Source organism: Columba livia, chromosome 1, assembly GCF_036013475.1.
Source record: "Columba livia isolate bColLiv1 breed racing homer chromosome 1, bColLiv1.pat.W.v2, whole genome shotgun sequence".
Taxonomy (NCBI): Eukaryota; Metazoa; Chordata; class Aves; order Columbiformes; family Columbidae; genus Columba; species Columba livia.
Window position 1 is genome coordinate 51,471,425 of NC_088602.1, and position 27,555 is coordinate 51,498,979.

The window sequence follows — 27,555 nt, forward strand, 5'->3', positions numbered from 1 at the left end:
GAATCAAAATTCTTCATATCAAGTTGGAAATTATGGTGTCACAAAATGTCTCAGTATCTGGACAAATAATCATTCAGCAGCAATATTAAAATTGCTACAGCAAACACCTTTCTTCCCAAAGGATCCTAAAGTGCCTTACAAAATTAGGGCTTGTTCCTGCCCTGATTGAAGTCAATGGGAGCACTGCCAATGGGAACAGCACTGGGCACTTAAGAAGCTAATAAAAGCTGCATTCAGACATCACTTCTACCACTGAAATGTGTAACTGTTCAATTTACACAGCAATACTCCCCAGTGTTTTAAGACAGGAAGTGAATATTACCATATGCATATTGCAATTTTAAAAAATAAAATATAATTTTAAACGGATATCTGGCCCTAATATTAAAGTTAATACCCTAGCTTTTGGTTAAGAGTTCTGTTTGAGACTTCATCCAAAGTTTTGTATTTTTTTCTGAAGATTTGAATATTAGGTCCAGTAGTTCCAATGGCTAATATCACTTTCTTTGTTCATATATTGCATACACATATTTTGGAGCTCAGATTTGCATTTTATATGCAATAGTATAAAATAATTTCAGAAAAATGTAACATGGAAATATAAGAAATCTATTATATATTTATTATGCCTTTTTGCTGATTATTTTTTAATTGCTACCTGAGGAAAGCTTGGTATTGCGATCAGTATTTGGCATATACTTCCACACTCTTTCATATTACATACTAAGCTGATTGCTGAGATATATCAAGGAAAGGCTTTGATGTTCGTATACCTGAGATGCCAGTTGGAAGCAAGCCTTATGCCATGTATTCTGATCTTTTTTTGTCTATTTTTAATACAGGGCCTTTAATATAAAACTTGTCAGCTATAAAAACAGTGGCATGCTGTAATGAAAAAAAAAAGTGGAAACTAATGAACTAATGCAGATATTCATAATACTATGAAAAGGCCTGAATTTTTTTTTTTTTTTCATTCAGCCATTCACACTGGTGAAATACGAAATAATTAAATTATTTAACGATTTTGAAATTATTAAAATTTAACAAATGAAAGAGGAAAACTTTCAAGACACAATAAAAAGTTCTTATCTGTGGGACTGTTTTGTTTGACTCTAGTTAGATGCTTTAAGATGTGACTGAAAAATAAGCTGGTCCAAGAGTAACTAAGCATCAGAACAACTTATCTAACTAATATGTACGTGCTGCATACTCCAAGAGAAGTTCGAGGTTACGGGGCTAGATAAATTCAACATTAGTCTTACTGAATCTGTCTAGTCTTTTTGAATAAATATTTATTAAATAATCTGGCAAAATCAGAGAAGATGCAGCTTTGCATTTTTGACATGTCCAAGATGAGAATACTCTGTACAGTTCATTAAAATACTATATTTACCTTATTAAAAACAAACAAACAAACAAAACCCAGATGTAATCCCAATTTGAAAGACTGTTCTCTTTTTCATGCTGTACCTGCATAAAATATTTGCAGTGTAACTGGATTCCCTTGGCCTTCCAGAACAGAAGATTAAAAAGGTACTTCATAAAAGGGTGTTTCAGAGAAATCACAGCACATTGTATGCATCTGTTATATGGACGTGGCTTTCAAGTGTTTTTGAGTGTTAGAGGATGGCACTCTAACTCTAAAGTTAGAACTTTATTCAGAATTGATTCATTAAGTTAGAGCTTAATTTAGTTAGAACTTAAATTTCTCTGTCTACTAGAAACACAATATTTTACAACCTTTTATAACAATAAGAACCTGGAAATATACAAAGTCTATGTGGGATGAACAGATGCCATGTTTTCTTACCTACGTTTCTGTATAGAAGACTCACATCTTATCCAAAGGGAATTTGACATAAGTAAAAATAATTTGAAATTATTGTTCCAGAAAGCTACAGACAGATATGGAAAACAGCCATTAAACAACCAATTATTTTCATTTTCTTCGTATGTGTTTTCAATAAAAGTATTATATTATTAATACTTTTAATTAAGTCATTATTATGCCATAAACACATTTTCTAGATTATATTTCACAGAAAGACATTAATGTTGATATTAACTCTTTTACACAGACAAAAAAAGTAAGGAAGAAGTAACTATGTATGTGCTGATGACAGGGCAGGAGGAATTTAGCACTTTAGTCAAAAATAGGATTAGATTTTATCCTTAGGATAGGATTAGTGTGTGATGTCATGGTCACTTAATATGTTTCCTATTGGATCTTCCCTGAGGCCTGTTTTTGCAGTCCTTAATCAGGCAAAACACCCAAAGAAATCAGTGCACTTTTGCTTAGCACAGAAGTTTTCCGTCTCTTCTTTAGACTTCAAATTATTTAATTCATACAAAATTATATAATAAAGGGCTAAATTACAGTTACTCAAGAAAATTTAAAATGAAGTCCTATGCTTTTGAGGACCTGGGCCTAAACGACTAATGCAATATTAAGATCATATATCTATCTTGTAGTAGAAATAAATTAGTGATTGTCAAATTCTGCATTCTTTGCTAATTTCCATCTTGTTTAGCAAAGCATTGTAGGATACGACCTTTAAAATAGTTTGTATTGTATTTCTTCACTAATAAATATTTTGTAAGACTTTACTGGGTACTATAATACTTTTTTCTTTTCATTAATTTTCCTTAAACATGTTTTCATTGGCATATCTATAACCATTATGGGAAACATAAACTTTGTATTAGAAAGTGAGGTGAAAATAACACTTTTTTTTTGACATGCTCAGTATAAGAAACCCTACACCTTTTTCCTGATAAAGTACTTTTTTTCAAATGTATTTTCAAATTTGTTAAATAAAAATCTTCCTGATGAACAAAACATGACTTTGCCTAAAATAAAAACAAATCCAAATATTCAACTTACATAGTTTTATACTGAGAAATAACCTTTCTCAGAAGTGAATATTGCTCAGCATTTGAATGTGTATCGCCAATATTGCCCCTCAAAATAACAAAACCTATCAGTAAAAACATGGTTGATCTAAACTGCTAGAAACAGTTGCATTCAACTATCTTACAGAATGCATTGCTTTGTACTCTTACATTTAGTTAATATACTATAGTATTAAGAGTATAAAATACTTATTTTCTTACACAGTCATCTCATATTCGCAAAGCATAACAGATTTTACCAATGCATTGTTAAGTTTCAAAATACTTTAATTAATAATTAAATAATTCTTTAAGTTTTGTTTTAATAGATCTTTAAAAAGCCATACTCAAAAACCTCATGAATTCAAGCAACAGTGTTTCACAGAATGGTTTTGAATATGTTATTGTCAAATATAATGTGCATTTTAAGTGCAGTTCTACAGCAAAAATAACACTTTTAATGGTTAATATATTGCTGATATTCAGACTTGCATGCTCTGCACAATATGAGTAATTTTACTTTCAGAAATTTAATAGTATAACCAAGAGCCACTATGGGAGTAAAATTGTTCATATATCTAAGTATTTGCAGGATTGAGCCTTCAATTTTTGATTGTTTGATCAATTGGAAAAAGTGTACTGAGTATTCACTGGAGCTCTTGACCTCATAAAATTGGTTCATGTATTTTTGTCTGACGGTTTCCTATAACAATTAAAAACCTCTTCACTTTGTACTTCATCCTTCAATGAGCAGAAAAGAAAGCAAATATCAAATCATATTAATACCTCAGAAGTACAGTGAGATACTAAATAATCCAAAGACTGTCTTTAGATTGATAATATTTATACTTGCAGTACTGAGCATTAGAAACATTGGAAAACATCATATATTATATACATAACTTCGTAACTATGGACACATATGCTATGCATACTTTTCATTTTCTTTTATACAGCATCATAGGTGTACATGATATCTATGTATGCTTATATATGTATATAAAAACCTCATGTATTTCAAAGCACATTAGACTTGAATTACTCAGCAAAGTGCCACCATAATGTATCTGACAGTTTCACTGAATTCTGTTATGTTAGTTTATTAAACAGTGTCAGATAATTTTCATTGTTATTGGTAAATTTCTGGGGGGCGGGGGGGGGGAAAGCTGGGATATGTAATTAAGATTTTTCTTTCTGACAAAGAAGAACTATCCTTGTGGTGCTCAGGCACTTCACAAGAGTAGAGTTTTTTTGCAATACAATGCCTCCTGCGGTGCAGTGAGGCATGAAGCAATACAAGAGGTAGATGGAACTGAAAAATGTCATATGAGGGAATGCTACTTCATAGGCAACATTCACAAGGGGAAGACAGCTGTTGTTATGAACTATTAAAGCCAGCAGCAGGGTTTTCTTTTCTTTCAAGGTTTCAGAAGCCTGAGATGGCATTTCCTTCTATCTTCTTCCCTCTGCTGTCTGTCCTCTTCCCTCTCAAAGGAGGTCTGCTCTGTTAGATAGCTTTCATTGTGGCATGGACTGAATCATTAGAATCAACTGCCTGTTGCTGCCCTCTCTTTTGCCCTTCAGTTAAAGATTATCTGGAACTGGACCTCAGAGTGCCAAAGAACAACTCTTCTGCTTAAAAAAACACTGTAGGCAGGACTAAAGAGAAGCAGCTAGCAAGCAAGCTGAAAACCTACTGAAATGGCTGAAAATGGATATTGTTTGGAGGGAGATGCATTTATAATTGTATGTCTATAGAAATGCCACTAGAGATATTTGTAACTTGGTACAATTGTAAATTGTATGATTATCAAGTTTAGATACAGTGTCCTCTGATTTTCAAGGGTGGAGTAGGGGATGGGGATGAAAAAGAAAAAAACTGAGGTAGCATCAACTGTTCTTATTAGACTACATTCTAGTCCTTAGTTATATACACATAACTTCTTTAACTTCAGTAGGTTTGTTTTGCTTAAATCAAACTGTATGTGGGACTAGCTGGGAGTATGCTTAAATTTCTATATAGATATGTCCATATAAAAAAAATACATGTATAGATTTCCACACTGTTTTTTACAGGTTTGTAACAAAATAGTGGCCTAAAATATTGTTGCTAAAAAAATGATATCTGTAAGGTCCAAGCTGTATTATCTGCAAATGATTTGTATAACCATTTCCTATGAAGATTAGTATACAATTTTTTGCCTTGATTTTTCCATGTCTTATAATGATGAACTCTGTTGACATTTCTGTCTGGCAGTAACTCCTGATTTAGATCAGACTAAGTGAAAGGATGTGCAAAGGATGTGTCCAGGCTGCATTAGTCTGCTTCTTGAGGGGAAACACTTCAGAATAATGAAGAATACCTTTAAATTAGATTGATATTCTACATCTGGGAAATCTAATTTGGATTATGATCACTTGTTTAGCATACAACATGGTTCAAAAATAACTGACACAGAAGTAACGTATAGCACACATAAAAATTAATAGCACAATGGGTTTCAGATTCTGATGGGCTTTTTTTCAGTGCAGCTACACATAACTGAGAATGACAAAACCCAAAAAACACAAACCGACAGCCATATAATAATGCCATGATGGGGACTAATATTTTCTCATGGATTTACTTTGTTGAAGCAGTTGTCAATATTTAAACACCAGAGATGCTTCTTCATCATAATGTTTTCATTTCTACAAATTCTTTAGAAAGCAGTATCGACATTAATCTAGACATCACATAGAGGGACTACAAGTATTCCTAGTTGTATTCCAATTTTTCAAATGTTGTTTTTTTCCCAAATTCGATGGTGCAATGCTATATTATAACAAAAATGAGTTTTTCGTTATACTAGGGTCCATGCTGTCTTTTATGAACAGCACTATTATTTTTTTTTTTAATTTATTTTTTTTTAATTTGAGTTATGGGGATACTGAATGTCAAAATAATTCTGTGATTACCTGTACTTAAAGACATAATATATGATTTCTGGCAAAGCAATACCCTGATAGTTACTAATTAAGGATCTTTTATTCTCTCGAAGAATGCTCGAGGTATCTGTTTCAGTAGCTTTATTCTCTTGGCATTATTACACAGCGCTTCTATTGCTTTCACACATTGTTTGTATCTGCCAAGCAGAACCAAATTTAGCCTGAAGCCTGGGGGAAGATGGAAGGAAATTATATTAGCTATATGGATGATAATTTGGAGGAAAATAAATGTTGAAAATATTATGCTTATATTTTTGGTTGCACAACCTATATTGCAAATTTTGCATATATCCATTTTGCATAAATGCAGATGTCAAAGTTTACATCAACAAACTAAGGTTGTACATGCAAAATGACATCCAGATTTTTGTATCTACCTTTTAATATTACATATACAGCAGGTTATGTAGGAAAATTGACCCAACTAACAGGAAAAGTTTAGAGCACTTGGAAAATCTGATATTCAAATTATGATCATTATTAGAAAGTATTAACAGTATGCTGAAAAATAATTCTCCACATTTTTTCTGACACTGATGGAACATCAAATCTTCACTACATATTACATCTTGGTGTGACACTTTTGATAATTATAAAGCTTTCCATCTGGAACAAGAATTGTAGATACATTACAAATTAATTATAATTGTATTGCCCTTCCAAACTTTTAATTATCACTAAATTGGAAATATTTTATTTTTCAGTTATCATTTAATTTCCTTTATGAAACTACTAATATTTATAGACTTTACTACCTAATTAGTTCTAATGAAGAACGTAATTTTCCCCTCAACTCTGTACTTTACAGTTAATTGACATAATATCCTACGTACTTGTTGAACTTTCTTTTTCTATGATAGTCAGGCCTGCTGCATTGCATTGTGTGAATGTTCTTTTGTTTTAAACAGTGATTCTAGAAGTGTATCAGCAAAGATGCACTTTCTTTCTTAGATGTATATAGCAGTTTGCTTTTTTCCAAGCTGTCCTAAAACATGCTTACAGTCCCTTTACAAGTCAATCATTGCAAAATGAAAAGAAAATCTGATCTTATTAAAATTATCAGACCTGTGCTGGGCTAAGCTTTCTCAGACCGTTGTCAGTACTGGTACTGTAGGGAATACATGGGTAGAAATCACACTGGTCTGAAGAGAAAGTGGTGGGTGAATCCTTATTAAACAATTCTTATTAAACAAATAAACAAACAAACAACAAACCCCAAGGAAACGCAAACCAGCTTTTTAAATTATTATTATTTCTGCAACTCTGGACACTGTCATGTGGAAAGATTGCTAAACCTCTAAAATTATTAGAAGAAAAAAAAATATTCAATATTTTTAACTATATTGGAAATATATCTTTCATGAATTTTGGCATATGTATGGCTGTCTCAAATATACGTAACTATTTTAAAATGTGCATAATGGTCAGAAAACCTCTAAATGAACTTCTGATTTTTCTTTTTTATAATTCTGTTGATGTTCTCTATGCCAATATCTCTAGGTACTGTTGCCACACTGCCATCACCTGACAAACATTTAAGCTTCTTCATTCAAAATGATCTAAAATATTTATGGTCTTGCTTGAAACACTTCTGTGGTCAATAAGGGAACACAGTGTAACATTTTAACTTTATTATGGCGTGACTACTTTATCATAGATTCTTATATCAAATTTCAGAACATTGGCATTAAACATGTTCCCCGATGTAACTTGTTATACTCTTTGCACTACTATTGATGATTTTATCTAAAAACCGCACTTTAATCAGTGGCATCAAGTTACTTTCCATAGCACTTAATTGTCTAATGTTCAAAGTGCACATTAAATTTGAGAAAAAACTTCTTCTCGGTAAGGGTGCCAGAGGACTGGAACAGGCTGCCCAGGGAGGTTGTGGAGTCTCTTTCTCTGGAGACATTCAAAACCCGCCTGGCCATGTTCCTGTGCGACCTCACCTAGGCGTTCCTGCTCCAGCAGGGGGATTGGACTAGATGATCTTTTGAGGTTCCTTCCAATCCCAAACATACTGTGATACTGTGATAAATTGAATAACAATTTAAGAATTACATTATCCTAAAGCTATTGATAAATTGAATAGAAAAAAATGAGTGGTTGGACTGATAGATTTGATTTGCAATAATAAAAGAGGTAAATATAGCAGATTCAGAGAAGTGGAAGTAGCAAGACAACGTGTCAGGAAGTTTTGAAAAGTTAAACTTACTGTGGGAGTAGAAGAATCATGTAAGAGTATCAGTTTTTAGTAGAGAAGTTTGTGATGAAAATAGGAAATAGAACCTTATAATTAAGAAAAATATTCTGATTAAAAATATTCTGAAATACTAAAATAATCTGTAGTAGCAGATAGGGTGCATTTATGTTGGTCTGTGTGTGGCACATTGAGTGAGGGACTTCTGTCTAACAACCTGATGTGGATACGGTTTATATTCTACTTGTTTTGTGCTTGACAGCAGAAGTGTGACAATCAGAATCAGAGAAAACTCACTATTTTCTAAACAGAGTAGGTGATATATTGGAAAGATTATTCTAGAGAAAAAGGATACAAAATTGTCTTGCAGTGACTGTGAAAGATCAATTTAGTTACAACTTATCAACCTCTGATTCTTATGACTGGATGATCAGTTCTTACAAAATCCTTTCTAGTGCAATGGAAACTTGCCTATTGAAGACTGTAGGGTTCAGCATTCAAGACTCAGTTGCATAATTGGCATATAATATTTCCTGGTATTACAGCATTACATTTTAGATCAAATTCTGTTTCCTTATGTTGAAACCCTCCCATCTATATAATTCTTGGACATTGCTTCCATTGGAAAACAGACTAGAAGTTGCTTGGGTTTTGTTGTGTTTTGTTTTCTGTTTGGTTGGTTGGTTGATTTGTTGGGTTTTTTATATTTTTGGTGGTGGTGGTGGTTTTTTCTTGTTTTTGTTTTTAAATTTTCATTACTCACATATAGTTTACTCACACAGACTGACTTTAGGCAACTTGCACAAATGTCTGAATTGTAAGGTTTATTTCTGTGTATCATGTGGAAGCTAGAATCTAGAAGTAGAAAAGTACTAAGCTGCTACTTTCTGTAATCCTCCAGAGAATTTATCTCAGTCATTCTCCAATCTACCTCTCTGAAGGTGAAATCACAGCAAAGATGCAGTGTGAATCAAGTAATGTTTGCCTCAGTAATGCATTAAATTTTTAAAATACAGAATTAGGTGACTAAAAGTAGAAGCTGAAACCAATTTCTTTCAGTTAATATGCTAGTACTAATGTTTCACTAAAGTTTTCAGACTCCTTTTTTCTTACAAATGTAGTTTCTAGGAAACAAGTCTTTTATGCAAGAAATACTTAATGTCAAAAAGAACAATTTTACTGAAAAGTGTGGCTATTGGAAAAGAGGTAATTTTGAAAGTATGATTTTCAGGAAGAGGTCTTTCTCACACAAGAAGTGCAGATACTAGAAAAGTGTGTAAATGTTCTTCCAATTTTATTAAAATTTTTGAAATTTCCCTTATATTAAATGCAGGTTGATATCAAATGTAACCAGCTTCCTTTATTACTTTGATGTTTTTCCTTGATAAAAGACTAGAAAATGCTTGACAGACCCTCCCATGGAAGTTAGATAGATATTAGAAAGATATCACCTCTGCACCTAAATATTATTTCCCAATAAAAATAACTGAACGCTTACCACAAAAAAAAAAAAAAAAAAAAAAAGTCCTGCTGCCACAAGGCTGCTAAAGCAGAAAAAAAAGATCTGAATGGATAAAATATTTATTTTTCCGACACATTTCTTATACCATCTAAGTTTTGTATGGAGCACTATCTTTTCATAAGAATAGAGGTTTGCTCTCAGAAGTGTTTAGTTTCTTTTTAAAATGACCTTCCCCACCATCTCCTTCCCCCCCGCCTTTTTTTTTTTTTCCCCAAGTATTTCATGCATGACTTTGTGGCATGACTTGGTTCTTCATTTATTGATATTTGTATAAATCAAGAATAGTTACTTTGAAATATTACAGTGACACAAAGTCACAGTTTTCTAGGATGGAAGAATTAGACTATCTCTTGGTTCATCATGTCATAGTAAAATGATAAATCAAATAGTAACTTCTGTTATTAGAATAACTACTAGAACATTAATCTAATAGATTTCTAATAGTTTCTTCTATTAACTTCTATTATTATAATAGTAACTTCTAAACTCCATGTTTTTGACATTCTTCCCTAAACTTCCTAAAATTTTGTGTGTAGTAGCTGTTATTTTTCTTTCTAGCATGCTAGCTTTATTCCTACATCCAGAACTTAGCATTTCAATAATACAAAAAAACCCTCAATTCAGTTCACCTTTCAACATTTTCCTGGAAAAGTACTACAGGAACAAGTACTTGTACTAGTGAGATATACCTCCAGAAAGATACTGATTTACACTCAAACAATTTAAAAATGAATAGTTAATTTAGGTGTTAATCAAATGGTAACTTAAATCCACAAAAAATATTGTGTTTCATGAAGTACTGTAATTGTTACGTGTTTCAAGCACAAATTACAGATCTTGATGTTTAGAGTTATAATATGCTTAACTGTGCTTGATTTCATATCATCCTGATTGAGTTCACTCTCCCAAATCTTAAACCAACATGCTGACAAAGAGGCTCTTTATTTTCTTTTTCCCACTTTTTTTTTAAGCCTTTATATTTTTAAATTAACTTCAGTTTGAAGGTCTTTGGTATATTACATACGTAAGTCAAATGCTATCCAGGTAGTATTGCAAATTAGTAATTATTTTTATGTTTCTTTTTTATTTAACTCAGATTTTCCTTATAAGATAGGGTTAATAACTTCCATAATAAACTAGAGGTTAGATGCTGTAAACTACAAGAAATGTAAGTCTGTGATATAGAAAACTGAGACTGAAAGAAAAACATGTTTTTCTGTTTTAGAAGGAATATTTTGTCTTTACAAGTGTATTTTGCATAGGCTGTATGTGGAGAAGTGAGTAACACTTGCAAACTCAAAAATGAATATATTTTAAGAACATGTTTGTATTTACAAATATTTCATCAGGAAATCTTCTATAAAATGAATATACTAGTAAAGTAAAAGTAAGTAATAACATGTAAATATGTCTAACATATATATGTTAGATGAGTAGGAGAAAGTAAATAGAAATATGAGTTAATAGGTTGTAATTTAATTTATGGCTCTAGATGATAATATTTAACACATCTGGAAAGACATTTAAATAATTCAATTGGAAGGAAAAAAATAAAATCTGTATCAGCCTTCCTTGGGGAAAAGTATAAAAGAGAGGGCTACCTATGGCAAAGTTGATTTAAGGATCCAACCTCATTCTCTGCTTCTGGAAGAAAGGGTCCTGCCAGCTTATCACCACATCTGGCAAATTGGATCCATAAGATATGATGCCTTGCATACCCATATGTAGAGTGTTAACATGTCTCTGTAGAGTTCAGTCAAACTTAGAAGTAGATTATCACAAATTCAGAAACACAAGCAAAAGCACCGAAAATTCTTTCCTCACTATCTGCCAATTGATTATTAGCACAACAGAAGTGCATCACTTGCATCTCTAGGCATAGACCACAACACCATTGTGTCAGGAGCTGTGTAAAGCAATTCTTGCCCCATACAGCTTGAAGGATAGATCAAGAAGTGGAGGACAGGTAAGACAATATAAAATCTGAGATGAGTAGTCATTTTTATTAGAGAGTTTCTAAAAAAAATTATTTATATGGGGCTATAAATGAGAGTGCAATATTAGCACTATCAACAATCACAGGTTTCAGAACCTGAAAACTACACATAATTTAGGTAACGGCGCAATACTAATCCCAATGCTATTATTTGGACTTCTCTTTGGAAAACAAGCCAACCGCCCATATTCTTTTTTTTTACCTTTTTACACTGACAAATAAGAACGCAAAGAGAACATATAGCTTAAAGCCAACAATGAGAAAGCTCAGTAATCTTCAGTTACTCAGATGCAAGCCTAATTTACACAGTTGTCCAGTTTAAGGTCTTGTTTGAAGAATTAAGCAAGGCTTTGGGACTAAGTGTAGAATTAATTTCCTACAATAAAAAGGGGCCTTGGGGAAGTACTTCTTTCCCTAAAAATTGCAGACTTGTTTGTTCCTATAAGTTTTAAAAAATTATGATATTAGAGCATTATTGGATAGGTTGGAAAAGATACATGACATTTTATTTAGCCTGTATTTGTGTGATAAATACACATTAACCATTGGGTTCACAGCCATAAATGGAAAAGTTTAGGAAAGAACCACCGCAATTTTGCATAGACAGCCAAATAAATATATATCTAAATAGATAAATAAACAAATGCATTATTCTCTTGTGGATAAAATATATTTCTGAGTCAGCTTCAAAAATTTAGTCTTAAGGTTTTTATTTAATTCTTCATTTTTTTTTTCAGGATAGCTCTTATCAAGAGACCACCCTCCAAAGAAGATGCAGATATTGTCTCTGCAAATGTTAAGGCTCACAAGAATAGTTAGTTACATAAATATGACTCCTGTAATTTGTGGAACCACATTAATGAACTGTTATGCATGGTTTTGTACTGGCTTTAATAGGTTAAACCATAAACAGAAACTGTAAGTTGATACAGAACGTGATATCTTTTTGAAAGGTCAGGTAAATATTGTGCATCTAGCCTACACTGAACTCCATGCTAAGCCAGCTGGAAGAGGTATACCCAACTGGACTCAGAGTCACAAAATCGACTATGTGCTAAATAAGTCATTAATAAAAATAGCCCATTTCATTTTAGACACAGGACGATGTTTTTGGCAAAGGTTAACTGGTATTATAGATTTTTAGAGTTTTGCTTTTTATTTACATGTAAAAAATAATTTGCATGAAACTTTGTACCTGTGAAGTATGTAATTTTCACTTTGTTTAACATCAGTTTAGTAATGCTTTTTATCTTGAAAAATGTGTATATAACTGATGCAGCAGATATGACAATGTAATGCTAAGCAGAATGAGAAAATATGAAAAGTGTTGGAAATAATCTTGACATTTAAGAAAAATTTATCCATCCTACTTACCGTATGCAGGCTAGATCTGAAACAGAAGCAACAGCCTTTTTAAGCTATTAGGCAATACAGTATTAAGTTTTAGGTAATGGGATCTAAACTCTGATCTTGGGCCACAGGGTATTTTCATGCATGAGAAACAGGACCATTAGTTGTGTCTAGAACTTTTTATTCTCTGTCTATGGGGTTGGGAACTAAAAATATTGAACAACAGCTTAAAATGGTGTCTTCAATAAATTAATAATTTATGTTCCATTGCAGAGTCTAAATCTGGTGAAGATGAAGGACATTAATGTCTCTTTGGTAATACAGTATTTTAGAATAGTATGTTATGAAGAGTAATTATTTTGAAAATAACATTTTCTTGCATTTACATTTTATTAACACTTTGTTACCTCAGCTACACCAACACAAGGTCATGATCAAACTGCACAAAATCAATTAGCGATTTCACTCATTGTTATTAAACAGGTTATAAAAAACAGCATTTTGCAGATATAAAAGGAAAACATTTTATCTAGAAAAATATTATTGTATATATTTTTACTTTTTTAAAGATCTTCTATCTGAGTTCTTTGGGTGCATTTATGGATTTATCTTCTTAATATAGGTGTTAGATGTTGAAGTACTAATCCAGTTTAACTGTTATGGATTTGAAGTTTATTGTTTGGATTTCCAAAGTCTTCTATGCTTACATTTTGAATTCTATATTATGTTCTTAATATAGACAAGTCACATAATATCACAGGAAAGGAAACCCTCATACATTCAGGTATGGAATTAAGACTTTTGTGAGCTGCAATCCAGGGTTTATTTGAAAAACTATAATACACTGAAGACTGCGTATATTATTTGCTGAATCAGCCAACATTTGTTCATCACATAATTTGTCCTACCATTTGGGTAACCACTGAAATTTCCAGATTATTCTTTCCAGTTCAGGCTTTTTTTAATGAACACATGGATTCTATGGTACTGAATAGTTACTGAAGACAAGGTGTGTGTATGTATGAATGATTAAACTTGTAAAAATATCAAACTATCTGCTAAATTGTTGTAGCTGCAAGAACTTAAAAAACAGTAATTTAAAAAAAAATCAGCAAAGTTTTGTTAAAGTTCAGATGTGAAAAAATGTGAAATACTATTTGTTACTAACTTGTATTTTTAACTATTAAGTTATTGTAACTGAAGGGAATTCAAAATGTTTGTAGTAAATTCTTCTACTGCTGTTCATATTAACAGGTATGCACAAAACTATCAAACCAGACTATAATAGAGGCAACTAATGTCATGGAGTTTAAAGAGCTTTGTTGGTAAAACTGATGACCAGGAAAAACTTTTCTCCAATTTCTAATGACACTTTTTGATTTCCTTTGATTTGGTTGTGAAGGGCCTCGGAAGTCAGCCTAAAGCACAATGTTCTACTTTCTTAAAAATGCAATATTGCTGTACAGCTTTAGTTGTGGTGAGTTTTTGGTTGGTTGGTTGTGTTTGTTGTTTTGTTGTTGTTGTTGTTGTTGTTGTTGTTGTTTTTGTTGTTGTTGTTGTTGTTGTTTTTTTGTGTGGTTTTGTTTGTTTTTTTGGGGTTTGTTTTTGTTTTTTTCTTTTTGGTTGGTTGCCTTGATTTCAGGGTTTTTTTGTTGTTGCTTTGGTTTGTTTGTTTTTAATTGTAATTGTTTTATTTTGTATTACATCCAAACAGCTGTCTGAAAAAGATCTTTACTTTTACAATAGGCAGTAGCAATGATGTATTATTGACTGCCCTCTCTCCTTTTTTTGGTATGATTCTGTCTTCATATGTGCTAGGAACATGCAACCCAGTGAATCTATCAGGGATTACAGTATCTCATAGATTATAATATTTCATGACAGTATTTAAAGTGTATAATTCCTTCTTCAAACTTAACATCCTCATTCCTGTGTCATCATAGTGTGTTCCTGATCAATAGGTTCAGCACCAGGAGAACTCCATCAGTTTATGCAGAAGAACATGACACATGCTTTGGAATGCTTTAAACTCAGCATAAATTTTAATAGAACCAGTAAAGCCATTGCTGTAGAAAATTCCTTTTCTGGTGTGAAAATCTGGAAAGCAGGCTTGCTCCCCTTCCCATATTCAGGTGCAACACTGGATACTGCTGATCTGCATTTTCCCATCAATGTCTACAGAATAAAAGCTTTTTCTTATATGGGCAAGCTCTCATGAACATAAGAACAGCCATACTGTTTCAGATTTAGGGTCCATAATCTCGTATTCTGTGTAGACCAATGGCCATAAATGGATGATTGATATAAGCAGGAACAGAGAACGTATATTTGATACACTCACCTAACACTTTTTCAGAATCATTCCTACCAAAATTATTTTTAACCTTGTAAGTCTTTTGAAGTCTATTTATTTTTTAGTTACTTAATTAGTCTCACTGAATTTCCCTTCCAAGTCCAAATCTTAAAAAATATTATTCTCCCTATGTGTTGAAATAGAACACACAGTTGTGCTGCATGAGTGTCGAAATTCTGCTTTTCACGTGTCTTGAAAAGGGCAGCAAAAGTCACCTTAGCAAGAGGACAAGGTTGCTAACTTTCCGCTCACATATCATTAATCCTATTATTCCCCTCTCAAATATATCTAACACTTCCCCTCTTGCAGTGATGAAAGTTCAGACCCCTGCAGCTCTGAACCTTGGAATTATTCTTTAGTTTCTCTGCGTCATTCCACCTTATCTGGCTTAGAGGCTTCTTATCACTTTCAGTGCTTTAATATGATCACCTTAGTTTTTGGTTTTGTTTTTGTTGTTTATTTTTTTCCCCCATTTTCTAAAACAAACAAACAAACAAAGTAAAAGTAGCACATAGATAAAACTGAACAGGTGTATAATGAAACTAATTTTGTACCAGATTCTGCCAAAAAGCAGACAAATATGTTAAAAAAAAAAAAAAAAAAGGAATAGGCCAAAAATATTCTAACTAATTCATAAAAATATGGGCTCTATTAGTTTTATTATCAATTCTAATAGATATAATAACAAGTCGCAGAAAGCCAAGGCAGGGACTGTGAGAATGAAGAACTGCTCACTGTAGAAGATCATGTTTGAGACCATGTTAGGAACTTGAAGGCGCACATGTCTGTGAGACCTGAAGAGATGAATCTGTGAGTCCCGAAGAAACTGGTGGATGAAGTTGTTAAGCCACTATCCATCATATTTGAGAACCTGTGTCAGTCTGATGAAGTTGCCACTGACTGGAAAAGGAGAAACATAACCCCCATTTCTAAAAAGTAAAAAAAGGAAGACCTGGGAAACCAGAGGCCAGTCAGTCTTACCTCTATGGCCAGCAAGATCATGGAACAGATCCTTCTGGAAACTACGCTAAGGCATATGGAAAATAAAGAGGTGATTGGTGACAGCCGAGATGGTTTTACTAAGGCAAATAGTGCCTGACAAATTTGGTGGCTTTCTACAATGGGGTTACAGTGTTCGTGGATAAGGGAAGAGAAACTGACATCATCTACCTGGATTTGTGCAAAGCTTTTGACACTGTACCATGTGAAATCCTTATCTGTAAATTGAAGAGACATTGATTCAATGGATGGAGCACTGAGTGGATAACAAATTGGCTGGATGGTTGTACTCAAAGAGTCAATACCCAAGTGGAGACCAGTGACATGTTGTGTCCCTTAGCAGTTGGTATTGGGACATGTTTAACATCTTTTTTGGTGACATGAACAGTGAGAGTGAGCTCATCCTCAGAAAATTTGTGGAGAACATCAAGCTGTGTGATGCAGTCAAAACACTGGAGGGAAGGGTCCATCCAGAGGGACCTTGACAGGTTAGAGAGGTGGTCCCATGCAAACTTCATGAAGCTCAACAAGGCCAAGTGCAAGGTCCTGCACATGGGTCACGGCAATCCCAAGCACAAGTACAGTCTAGGTGGAGCATGGTTTGAGAGCAGCTCTGATGAGAAGGACTTGGGGGCATTGGTTGAAGAGAAGATCAATATGAGCTGGCAATGTGCTCTTGCAGATCAGAAAGCCAACTGTATCCTGGGCTGCATCAAAAGAAGTGTTACTAGTTGGTTGAAGGAAATGATTCTCCTCCTCTACTCCACTGTTTTGAGACTCTGGAGTTCTACATTTGGCTCTGGGGCCCCCAACGTAAGAAGAACATGGATTTGTTTGTGCATGTCCAGAGAAAGGCCACAAAGACGATCAGAGGGCTGGAGGACCTCTCCTATGCAGACAGGCTGAGAAAGCGGGGGTTGTTCAGCCTGAAGAGGGGGCTCCAGGGAGATCTTATAGCAGCCTTCCAGTACCTAAAGGGGGCCTACAAGAAGGCTGGAGAGGGACTTTTGAAAAGGGCATGTACTGATAGGACAAGAGGTAATGGCTTTAAACTGAAAGAGGATAGATTTAGATTAGACAGAAGGAAGAAATTCTTCACTATGAGGGTGGTGAGGGTGCTGCCCAGAGAAGCTGTGCATGCCCCATCCCTGGGAGAGTTTGAGGCCAGGTTGGACAGGGCTTTGAGCAACCTGGTCTAGTGGAAGGTATCCCTTCCCATGGCAGGAAGTTGGAATTAGATAATCTTTAAGGTTCCTTCCAACCCAAACTATTCTATGATTCTATGTTAAAATAGTGCCAGCATAAAATGGTAGTAAGAATTTTCATTGTAGGATCTCTCTTCTTCTAACTGTAGAATCTGAGTGCTGCCACTTAAATATGTCTAGCTAAGTCAGTGATGAATTTGCTAGATCAGATTTTCAGATGGTATAAATTACTGTAAAATCAGTAGTACCATAGTAGGAATATTGATTTATTTGTGCTAGAAAGAAAATCCCATCAGTTTTCCTATGTTAGAAGAAACTTTATTTGTGATGAACATGCATTGTTTCTCTGTTGAGACCACTGTTTTATCTGACAATCCCACTTCTGTAACTTTCTCTCCTGTAGTACAGGAAAGGTGTAAATATACTTCATGAAATGTAATGCAATATAAAGTATGATGCTGCTATATTTATAATATCTTTCACCCTGGAGGATTCCAAAGTGACTTGCAGAACACAAAAAAGACTCTGCAGCCTGGCAAGATTTTTAAATGTTTATCATGATATGCTAGAATAAATTAGGTACTTAAGTGAAGGGCTTCTTCTTTTTTTCTTTATTTTTTTTTTTAATGACAATAAAATCTTACAAAAAAAAAAAATGACCAAAACTCCAGGGTAAATGACCATAGGATTTATTTTGGCTGTAACCTGTAAAAGATATCAGCATTAACAATCTTGTTCTTCCCATGGGATCTTATAATGCCTGTAAGCTTTTCAGTTGATGGTTTCATTTGTCAGCCATTATATACAACATGTAATTTAGAACACTGAGGTAATATACTGATATTCTAAGATCACAAAGGAAAATGCCACTATTAAATCACCAGAATTCAAGTTAGTAGCACCTGCAGGTTCAGCAGGGACAGGTTTTTTCAGCTTCACAGTAGCCATCTAAAAGCAAGGGTTCTTACCTTAGGTCAGTCTCCTACAGACAGCGGAGGAAGAAAATGCCTCCGCCAAATGGGCCCTTCAGTTCCAGAAGGACAGGGAACTGCTGGAAAGAGTCCAGCGCAGGGCAACAAAGATGATTAAGGGAGTGGAGCATCTCCCTTATGAGGAAAGGCTGAGGGAGCTGGGTCTCTTTAGCTTGGAGAAGAAGAGACTGAGGGGTGACCTCATTAATGTTTACAAATATATAAAGGATGAGTGTCATGAGGATGGAGCCAGGCTCCTCTCAGTGACAACCAGTGATAGGACAGGGGGTAATGGGTTCAAACTAGAACACAAGAAGTTCCACTTAAATTTGAGAAGAAACTTCTTCTCAGTAAGGGTAACAGAGCACTGGAACAGGATGCCCGGGGAGGTTGTGGAGTCTCCTACTCTGGAGACATTCAAAACCCGCCTGGCCGCCTGTGTAACCTCATCTAGGTGTTCCTGCTCTGGCAGGGAGATTGGACTAGATGATCTTTCAAGGTCCCTTCCAATCCCTAACATTCTGTGATTCTGTGAAATGTTCTTTATCAACCAACCACAGAGTTACCTAAGAGGATGTTAATGACAAAATGGGCAGCTTCAGATGTTTAAAGTTAAATATGATGAATCCCAAACTCAGTAACTGCTGAATCAAAGCACAAATTTAATCTTATGTATGACTGGAACACAATAAAAAGTCAGAAGTAGAAAAGAGTTCAGTAAAAATCTGCTGTTGATACACAGTGGGAGAGTTAAAAAATTGATGTTTTCCACTGTCCCATGCATTCCCAAGGGCTACAGGAACTGATTTTAAATTCTTGCTCAGCCTGCCTGATGATTTATTTATTGCTTTCTTCCATGCTGCTGCAAGGGAGGCATGTACATGGATGCAAAACATCAGACTTGAGTTCAGGTAAACTAAGACACTAATGATACCCTACAGAAAAAAGCAGTTTGAAGAACTGGACAGAATATTAATCTCATTTTTCTTTTAATAATCTTCTAATGAGTAATCATTTACAAATAAAATCTAATTCAGAGTCATCTTAGACTACTATTCTTTCCATCAATTTTTTGGATGATCCAGTGACACCAGAGAGCCTTCCTGCAAGCTTAGCTTAACAACAGTATATGCTCAGCTTTCCTGGAGGAGAAGGCACCTTCAGAGATTATGTACCTTTGTCACGTCCATGTTCAGTGCAGAGTAAAAAAGCTCCTTACTGGCAGGAAAGAGCTTAGTAGACATGCAGTAATGGCTAGGGCCTTTTTATTTTGCCAAAACACATAATAAAATATAATTATACTACTACTAAAATGTTACTGTTTCTTGATCTTGCTTTGTCCATCTATGACTCTGCTTTAAGCAAGAAATAGTATAGTTCAATGCATCTCAACTAAGCATATATCCAGCTGAAGGCCTTAGCCCCTATGTATATGACCTTGACTCAGTTAAACTATTGAAAACATGGTTAAAAACATGCCTCTGATGTACCTTCTTGAATCAGACACTGATGATTTAATATGTTGGAGATGCACTGCTGTACGACTGGAGGCCAGTAATTTTCGTAATAAATGACAGAGTTCTTGCTGCCTCAGCTGTTTTCTATTTATTTAGAATCACACAATTGTTTAGGTTGGAAAAGACCTTTAAGATCAAGTCCAAATGTTACCTAGCACTGCCAAGTCCACCACTAAACTATGTTCCCTAAGCACCACATCTACAGCCCATTAGCAATCACAGAATGCAATATGCAACATGCAACAGAGAACCAGAGAAGAAGCGTCTTCTTTCACTTCATGACCATTGTAAAATCAGCCCCAAAAGTCAAGTGATTAAAAAGTATCTCATGTTTCCTGAAGTAACTATTACATTGCATGATATTTTTAGATTGGTTTGCATCTTTGTCACTACTTTTGATTGCAGAAGTGATCTTTAAAATTTTATCAAAGAGAGAATCTGGAGAATCTCTTAAATCCTCAATTCAAAAGCAATAATGAAAAACCAACAAAATAAACAGTTTTTAAGTCAATAATAAAACAAAACCCCACAACAAAGTATTATGTTATTTTACATTCCACAAAAAGTGAGATCTACAGCAACTCTAGAGTTACAGTGTTTCCCAGTCAACTCAGGTAAACTCACATTAAACATTCCTGACCTTGCAATAGGCTACACTTGGTTTAATTTCATTTTAGGCATATGAACTATAATAAATCCGAAGAGCAAAGAAACAGAGTGACATATTTGTCACCTATACAAACTTTTATTTTGCAAACTGATCTAAAAGCATCCTTTGAATTCTCAAGTTAATAGAATTATGACCCAATATTTTATTTCATTTTGATCAGTCCTTTCCCTTTAAATATTTTTTTTTTAATAAATCTTTACTTCTACTGTTGATTTCTTCTGAACATGTAGAGTATTTAGTATTATCTAGAGAACATAATGATTAAAATTGTAAGCAAAAGCTAACATAAAGCTTTAGGATTTCCCATAATGCACAACTAAGTACTTTACTCCCTTGCACAAAATTCTCAACGAATGTTCGTAAGTGTCCCTCAGCAACACTCTGTTGGAACAACTGTGGAACATTCTGAACATTTCCACCATCTTCAAGTGTGCCTGTGACAGCAACAGTTTGTACTTTGTCTGCAGTGGCTTCTCCAAAATGCCATCGTTCTTCTTTTCTCTATGAATACCACTTTTTTTCTGTGGATTTTTTTTTTTTTTTTTTTTTTACTTTTTAGATTATTGAACAGAAGTATTTCTACTCAAGATATCAGCATTGCAATGTTGATGCAAGTTTCAGTGAATTAATTAACAGCTGTTCTTTAACTCACCTAATTTTAATAATCAGAAAGTCACCTAATTAAAGTTAGTAATTTGGGGGTTTTGGTAGTCAGTAAACAGATATTAAATTAGTCCTTTGTAAAGAGCTCTGGGGCAAGTTCATCTTTGCTGGCTGTCAAGTGCCCACCAGGCTGATCTATCACTCCCTCTTCTCAGAAGGACAGGGGGATAAAATATGCTGGAAATCTCATGGCTCAAGATAATGACAGAGAGATTGCCCACCAATACCATCACAGGCAATCCAGCCTTACTGTGGCAAAATTATATAAGCTTATTGCCAATTAGTAATATTACACTCCTGCATGGGCTCTCCATGGGCTGCAGAGGAATCACTGCTCCAGTGCATGGAGCACCTCTTCCCCCTTCTTCTTCACTGACCTTAGTGTCTACATAATTATTTCTCTCCCATTTTCTCACTCCTCTCTCACAGCTGCTGTGCAGCATTTTTACACTTTCAGAAATATGTTATCATGGAGGTGCCACCAATGGGCTCAGCTTTGGGTCCATCTTGGAGCCGGCTGATAGCCTCCCTCCTATCAAAACCTTGCTATATGAACCAAATACAAGCTTGGAGGAAGAGACAGGGAGCTGCTCCTGTCCGGCCCTCCCTCTAGCCTAGTCTCAGCCCAGCACTATAGGGAAAAGGGATAAACACAAAGCAGGAGATAAAAGATATTTTTGAGCAGGTTTTGCATAAAAGCAAAATAATATAGATATTAAATATATATATATATACATCAGAGGACTGTGATTTCTCTCATTTTATTAGGAATAGAAACAAATAAAATCTATTTTTATGGAAGAATTTGATTGCTTTACGGAAGAACTATATAATGAAATAGTTTGCAACAGCTATTACTCATAGGCTTTCAGGATTTTTTTTGCTTAGCATTGGCATAATTGCCATGCCCTTTAATATATTAAACAACAGCAAGCTGTTCTGCCTTCTTGCTAGATTTGTATTTGGATGCAGATGCAACCTTTTTACTTTCACTCTTATTAAATTCCATCTGCAAACACCAACATGAACCTGACCTAAATGTTATGTAGTTATATTTTCAAGAGCTAAAAGGGTATCATCAGCTTTTAACCTTATTTTAATGTTCTGGTCCAAGTCACTGTTCTTCCTCACTTTGTCACAGCACCAAAAAGCTCAGAGAAAGCTGGCTAACCATATAATGTCTTATCAACTACAGCTACATGTCACCAGCAAAGTAGCTTACAGTGGTAAGGACAAACTCTGCCTTTGGACCCTTTTTGTTTGTTTGTTTTCAACTGATTTACTGGGTAAGTTACCCAAAAACTGGGGAGAGAGATTTCATTTAATGTTTTAAATGTTTTCAATGTTTTTAATTAATATTATTCAAATATTGAAGCAAATGGATTTGCTTACTAAACATACAAAAAGCACATAATCTTTCTGAATAATTACTCCAGTGTTTTTCTATACATTAAATATCACAGCAAGTGATTTTGCAGTGCAGTTAAATGTGAATCATTCAATTCAGTAGCTAACTACTTGATTTGAAGCTATATGACCTCAACTATCACTCTAAAACACTTTACACCACTTGCATAACAAAAGGTAATTTTTTATTCCCTCGAAGCATTCAGTCCAGGCTGGAGAACTGAATACTGGAGTTAGTAATTTCTGTGTTTAGAAAAGAGATAACTTGAAAGACATTTTTCTGAAGGTATAAACTGCTGTTTTCTCTATGAATATTAAAAAAGAAATAAGTATTTTTCACAGGAGAAAATTAGCCAACTAAGTTTTCTGCTCTAATGCTGTATAAGCCCTGTTATGCACTAGTCCTGTAAAGTACAAAAGACTGTCTTTTAAGGATTGTAATGACCACATATTCAATAAAGCATAATTTGTACATTATATTCATAATAGAGGTTTTCAGCAAAGAAGTTAGCTTGATCAAAATCAGAGAGCATTTCTGGTACATTTTTGAAATGAAAGTAGAGAAACCTAGTATAGTTTAACCTAACTCATTAACTGACTCACTTGTAAAAAGATGGAAGAAACACTTAAAACATTATCCTCGGGTACACTGGGGATATAACTTCAAAATTATTGAAACTATTCATCAATTTGATACAAAAATGCAAATATGGATGTCAAGTAATTTTTACTTTTTATGTACAAATAAATAATATGAAAATTGTAAAGAGGAAAAATATTTGTATTTATAAGAAGAATAATTGATATTACTAAATTGTGTAAGGTTTCAGTAGAATTAATTACAACAGAAAGCAAGGAGAGTTTCCTTTACAAATAGTTAAGCATACATATGAAAGAATCAAAATAAATTACCATGTTGAAAAGGCTAAATCTAATCCAATCTTTCTGAGCCATGAGAGAGTTTTTGGCAGCATAATACAGGGATTCATTTTTGGACCACTGCTGTTTCTTCATATAAACTAGTAAATAAGTGATACTTGAAGATAAAGTATTCTCAAGTAAAATAATTTGGAATTTTAACTTAAAGAAGCTAATCCTAAAGCCCAAGATCTACAGGCATGCGTGAAACCTTAGCAAAATACTGTAAGCACTAACTTCGATTTCTTATTCATTGTCTTACATATTCTGTAATTTTGACATTGAAGGAGTATGATGAAAGCAGGTTCTGATCACATTGTTGATATATAGGAAAGGCAAACTATGTACCTGAGATGAGGTTTACATATTTGTAGTTTGGGTGGTGTGTCTGATACACACAGCTTAACATATTTATGAGAGCTCAAGAACAGTTTCTCAGAGTGAGGATAAAACTGAAAATTGCAGCAAATAGAAAGCAAAGAAAAACCCAGGCTGTTTTGTCCTAATAAAAAGTTTTATTTTCAGAGCTTTACTTACTTTTAACTATGTAATGAGGTTATTTTCTTAATAGAATTTTGAAACAAATTCTTAGTGGATTCTTGCGATCTAATTACAGTCACCTTGTTGAAGAGTCTAAGTTAGAAAAACTACATGGAATCTAAAATGTCTAAATCATACATCTAACTTGGACTTGCCAGGTGGTCTGATTATCAGTATGTATTAGGTTACCATACTGGAGTGCTAATACACCATGAAAGGTCATATACATTCAGCTTCTAGAATCTGCAGAATCTGTTCCTCTACAGACAATCAGGGAAAAAAAAAAAAAAAAAAAGGCAGATCAACTATAGTATTATTAATCTAAATATGTATTTAACAATTAACCTCAGATTTTAACCTATTTTAACCTAGATTTCCAAATAGGGATCCATATTGTGGTTTATGAATTAATATCAGAAGTACTTTTGAAAGATAATGCGAGTAAGCAAAAGCCTAAAAGGCAGATTCAATAAAACATCTGGTGAGAGATTTTTCTCTACAAGTTTAAGAAATCCACAATGTCAATATGACACAGTTATTCAGGCTCTTTTATAGCCAATGGAGGGAAACAGACTTTTAAAGGGCACAAATAATTTGATTTATCTGCTGAAGGATGAAAGGAATCACATTCTGAAACAGCCTCCTCTTGCCACCAACTAAACCAAAAGAACGGGAACTCTAACTAATTCATTCCAGTTAAGACTTTACAGAGGAGATTTTAGTGACTGGACTTTATTGCATAAACATATGCTTTTATCACCTATTGAGATGATCTTGTGTACCTGAGACTGGCTACTGAAGCTGGCAGATAAACCCCATGACTTCTGCCATTCTGAACTGCCCACTAGAAATCTAACAGTATGTTCAAAGGCACCTTAAATGCCACTAAACATCTGAGTTTAAGTAAATTAATTTAGCCGTTGAAAACAGTTTCAAAGACAAAAAACTAAAAGGCTCATTTAAATAAAATGATGGCATTACAGCAGAAGTGAGAAGGACAGAAATTGCTAACCATCTTAAATGTTTGCATGCTATATTTTTATGTGATGAAGGATCACAAGACAAATACCATGTTCCTTAGACCATCAAGGAGGTTAAAACTTCCTGGGAGTCTAAAACATATCTCCTGGAGATACAAACAAATCCTTAGAGTTGCTACTCCCTCATTACAGAATGGTGATCTAAGTGGACCTCAGAACTAAAAATATGTTAGGCTTGAATGCACCTTTTTAAAAATAAAATATTTGTTGTTGTTGTTGGTAGTGGTGTTGCTGTTTTTGTGGGTGTTTTTAGTTTTGGCTTTGTTTTTTTTGGGGGGGGCTAGTGAGAAAATTCTTCTACTGGAGATTCTGGCAATTTAAATATGTACAAAATGGGCATCTCAGTCTGGATAAGTCATCTAAATTCTTTTGTGCTCAGTAGATAGCTATGGGCAAATGAAAGGTGCAATTCATTTGGCAATTTATCTTGCTTGACAGGTCTCATTTCATCCCTTCATTGGCACCGGTCATTACAATCCCTCTGGCAGTTACATGACACAGCTTGAGCACAGGAGCTGTGTTTGACTTTCTTATGAGCTGCACTACACAAGGCATAAGCAAAGATTAAATTAGTCTCCCAAGAACTCAGATTGAAAATCTGGGGGAGTGCAACAAAAAGAATTCATTGTGTTAGAGTGATTAATCTCTCAAAGATCCCTAAAAATTTAAATCTACCACAATGCTTTGTAAAAAAAAGTTTTTAATATATTCTAGAGAACATCCTTATTCTATCAGAAAGACCTCTTTTTACAGTCTAAGTTCTATAATGGTTGAGCTGAATTTAAACATAGTAAAATATATATGAGGGACTGATTATAGTGCATGGATTTCTGTGATATCTGCACAGATAAGTGTTATATAAGGAGAAATTTGTAAGTAAAATCAAAACTACAAACAAAAAGTGTTTCTGACATCTTAAATCATATTCCTTGTTCTGCAAAGCTGTTCTTTGTAGCATTTTCATTTTCATATAATCTCTTAAAAAGATTCAATATTATATATATCTATGTTTTAGTTTACTTCGGCCATTTTAAATGTGCATGTCATCATAACTTGGTGTTATCAAGTATTACTATGTTATAATGGTCTAAAGAAAAATAAGGATGCAAATATTTTAACAGTAAGTTTTCAAACAGAATATGTTTCATTAGCTAAATTAAGCATCAGATTTAATTTGAATTAAATTTTAGTAGAATTATGTTCTAGATTTTATTTGGGTCTTTGCCAGTGTCTTCTAAAATATTTTCATCATTTTACAATTATTTATTGAATCAGTTATGTCAGCAGGATTGTTCTCTCAATTACTGAGTGCTGGAAAAGCACTAGGAACATCACCTAAGTCCTTTGAACAAAATTATTTTGACTCTGGATATTCTGAATTTCATAGCAGCACAGAAGAACATGTATTTTGCATGAACATAAATATAAAAGATTTGTCAATGTATTATTTGAAACAGAAATCTAAGTGGATGCAATCTGCTCAAATTTGGAAAACAAAACAAAACAATAACAAAGAATCTTGTGTGAGGTAAGAGATTTAATTGATTAATGAACTTCCTGTACTGTTCCATCTTTATAACAGAATTTTATATGTGAATTCTGGAAGATCAAAAGTGAGCTTCTGGCATGGATTCATTTTTTCTAACTTAGTATTCTTAATTATATTCCTACATTTTGGGCAGATTAATCCAGGCACATCAGGCTTCCCTAAATAAACCTTTAAAAATGTTCAAACTATAATAATTTTCTGTTGTTTCTAAATTTAAATGCTTTTTTGGTCACTCATTAAATAATGTTACATAAAATATTTAGACTAAGAACTTATCTTTGATTAGTACCATTAGTAATATAACCTTTGATGATTATGATTAATACCAATTTCAATTAAATTTATAAGCCGTTTAGTGTAAACAATATTGATTTTGTTTCAAGTTTTATTTTAAGGAAAATGTCAAGTTCTACCAAAGTAAAAATCTTTACAAGACTTATCTTGTGTTAATATTTTAACTTCTTCAACTAACATTTCCAACATGTTAACAGCAGGGTTTATGTTATGCTCTGATTAGCACAAATCCTTCTCCTATACTGAGTTTATTGTTTTCCTTACATAAGTGACTATACAACCTTTATACATAGTGATACAATATCCAGTCAGCTGTTAGCAAGAACCACTGGGTCCAAATAAAACTCATTGCTACCATCATTACTGAGATGAACTGATTTGTCTTGTCTGGTAATTTTTCCTGAAAGTTTTAATTACTGTGTAAAACAGACATGTTTTTATAGTAAAAACTGATGAGCGGATAAAAGGATGGTGTAGG

At 33.8% G+C, this 27,555-nt stretch overlaps 1 long non-coding RNA gene across 1 annotated transcript in view; it reads left to right on the forward strand.

Moving 5' to 3' along the window:
* LOC135579045 (uncharacterized) overlaps positions 1 to 26,977 on the forward strand; it is a 30,126-nt gene extending 3,149 nt beyond the window's left edge. The window contains exon 2 of the long non-coding RNA XR_010471331.1: positions 1 to 26,977. This is a non-coding gene — a long non-coding RNA (uncharacterized LOC135579045).
* The last annotated feature ends 578 nt before the right edge of the window (positions 26,978 to 27,555 follow it).